This window comes from Dipteris shenzhenensis, chromosome 19 (assembly GCF_047967505.1).
Source record: "Dipteris shenzhenensis isolate YYH24624 ecotype China chromosome 19, Dip_SZ_1.0, whole genome shotgun sequence".
In the NCBI taxonomy this organism is placed as follows: Eukaryota; Viridiplantae; Streptophyta; class Polypodiopsida; order Gleicheniales; family Dipteridaceae; genus Dipteris; species Dipteris shenzhenensis.
Window position 1 is genome coordinate 35649338 of NC_141614.1, and position 3026 is coordinate 35652363.

At 44.3% G+C, this 3026-nt stretch overlaps 1 pseudogene; it reads right to left on the reverse strand.

Moving 5' to 3' along the window:
- Nucleotides 1-1344: 1344 nt before the first annotated feature.
- On the reverse strand, nucleotides 1345-2394 carry LOC147890399 (uncharacterized; annotated as a pseudogene).
- Between the last annotated feature and the right edge of the window lie 632 nt (nucleotides 2395-3026).

Here is a 3026-nt window from a genome sequence, read left to right on the forward strand (position 1 = left end):
CTTGGCCGCTCTCGCCCATTTCAATATTGACTCCAGGGATTTTGATTCACGCATTTGACGTCGTTGGAGTGCTGACGACCGAGAGTGGAAAAGGCCGAACGCATGGAAATCTCCTCCTCGCAGGACCAGTAGGCTACGGCAAGATACTCCATGCAAGAGTGAAGAGCCGCACAGAGTGTCTCCAAAGTCTGTGTGACACTTGCGAAGGAGTAAGGGGAGCAGCTTATGGGGGGAGAGGAAGGCAGGAGCTGAAGGCAACCAAGGTAAGCGGAAGGAGAGCAGCGGGGAGTGATGCTTTGAAGGTTCAATTGGATGTGGGTTCGCCAATAGCTGTAGGGCAGCTCGCAATTGTCATCTCCATAGCTCGCAGCAGCAGTAGCTCGAACAGGCGCCCGAAAAAGCAAGGAGCCAGCAGCAGTAGCAACAACAGAAGGAGCCAAGCAGCAGCACCAACGGGAGACTTTGAGGGAGCAGAGCTGTTTGCCTGCAAGCTGGGCGAACCACATACATGCTAATGGTAATCACAAACTGGAATCCATGAAGGGCAGGTTTTGCAACCCCATATGAGGAATATTTTGCTGCTTCGAGCGAGAATTTGCTTAGCTTCTCATCTCCTCCATGTTGCCTCTTGAGCACACGCACACTCACATCAAGCTCGATCACTGGGTAACTGGGGAGGGCTTCGTCTTACAGAATGCTCTTGGAGCTCGCGTTCATAAGGGTATCTAGCTTCGTGGAGTTTGATCACAGTCGATTAGCCTCGACGTAGAGGACAATAAGCGTTGACTCAATAAGCGTAGCGGCTAAAGTCAATTGCATCCGATCTCGAACGCGATCCGGTCACGGCCGTGCCACTCTCAATCAAAGTGTTGCTGCCTGAGCGTGTCGACGGTGGCGACGAACCATAGCCAGGCGGCGTAGGCGTTTATGGGGGCAGCCGGAGAGAGCAACGAGGGAGGTATCACCAAGGAGGGAGAGGGCGGATTTGGGCCAAGTTTGGCCGACCAGGGTGCCAACGTTCGAGTAGAGGAAGCGATTGGCGAGAGGTCTATTGAGGAAGACAGTGGAGGAGAGGAAGAGCGAAGTTCGGAAGATGTGGCCAAGTACACAGAGTACTATGCTGCTCATGGTGGATGCCCCACGAGCTACACGCTGGCCGGTGGAGGTACGAGTGCGACAAGCTCCCAGAAGATGTACTGCTCAACCCTCCAATCTCCTCCTATAACTGCTTCTTGCTCACGACGAAGAATAAGGCAAGAATAAAGCAGGTAGGAAGAAATAAGGAGAAGATGGCAACAGTTATGCGAGGGCTGCTATTGAGGAACGCGAAACGGTAGATGCGGTTCAAGTGTTGAAGATGATGAACGAAGCAAGAAAGAACATAATTTTTTGCATGTGCAAATAAGATTTTTGCCTGCAAAGACAAAACTATGTTTATTAAGAATATAAAAGGAAGTTCTAGAGTGAAAATGATTATTATATCATTTGAGTGAATGAGCAAAGTAAGAAAATATACCTTTCAAATTCAGCTCCCATCTCCTCTAAGGAGATGTTTCCAGCCTTCACACATGCTAGAACTCTTATTATTAGAGATGTATCATGAGTTCCTTGCAAAGATCTCCAAGGAGTTATCTTCATGTCTTCAGGAAGAGGCTTTATGCCTTCATCTGCCTTGGCTTTCCCACGACAGCTAGAAGGAGCCTTCAACATCTTTTGACCTTTCAACTTTCCTTGCACCCATAAATCAAGAATCTCTTCTTGCAACGTCCAGACATCCCCATCACGAAATGCCAACTGAAAATAGTTATCATAATGCTTTATGTTAGGCTTTTGGTCAGCACCACGTCCATCATTCTTGTGTATGTGTAGACCACATCCCTCACAAAGCATGACTCAAAATTTATCATCAACAATCTGGCCTTCACTTTGTTGCTTGACCTATTCATTAGGAAAGAATCTAAATTTTCAAATGAAAGTCATCTGTAAGCGATAATCTGAGTCAATATTGTGATCCATGGATAATATTGTGTACTCCTCATCAGTCAAACCCACATAAATCTAACAAATTGATGTCTTATAATTGTGAATGTGGTCATATTCTAGACAAAGTTCTTTTTTTGCAAGCAATTTGTGGGTTCCACCTAGAACATAATACTTGTAAGAATCTACTAAAGACTTTATCCATGAGTTCTTTGTAGGACATTGAGTCCTGTCTGCCAAAACAAGTAGTGGTAGCACCATGGTTGTAGGTTTTGATTTCGTTTTTCTCTTGAGGTTGGAAACATGCACTTCATTGATACGTCGTAGTTGAAGTGGCCTTTTTTTGGTCTTGGGATCAATGGGAGGTAGTTCAATACAATTGACGGGTAGCTCACAAGGAAAAGGATCAACCATCTTTGTGAGATGCGAGTAGCATTATCTAAATTCTCACCTCGTGGAGTTGATAAGGGTGCACCTGGACCTGAGGGCAAAATCTTAGCTTCACATAAGAGTTATTTCTCTCATTTTTTGCTGTTACTACCTTTTGTTCTTGTATCTTGCATAGAAGGTTCTTGAACTGGCTCCTCTTCACTCGAATCATTAGTGTCGGTGTCCACATCTTGCATCTCTTCATCTTCATCAGAGGTACTTGAAGAATCTAAACCACAAAAATACTCTCCATGTGCTCCGAAAATGCTTAACCAAAACTCTAAAATCCAACAAGAAAATAGGAACTTAGGAAAAGAACATGCAAATTATAGTTAGAATAACTAGGAGATGAGGAGGAAATTTTCTTTTGTTTGCGTCGCATCTTCAAAAAATTGTTGTGTGCTTTGGGGATTGACCTCTTGTAGCTCAAAGTCCTTTTGAAAAAGGAGTACAACAACTTCATATGATCCTAGTTCACACTCAACTAGAAAGAACATCTTTTTTGATCTTTGCTCCATTACATTTATGATACGTCCAACTCGTTGGAATTGATTAGTATCACTTGATAAACCTTTACGTTTAGTAACGAGAGCAAAAAGGTACTAGTAGGTCCAACT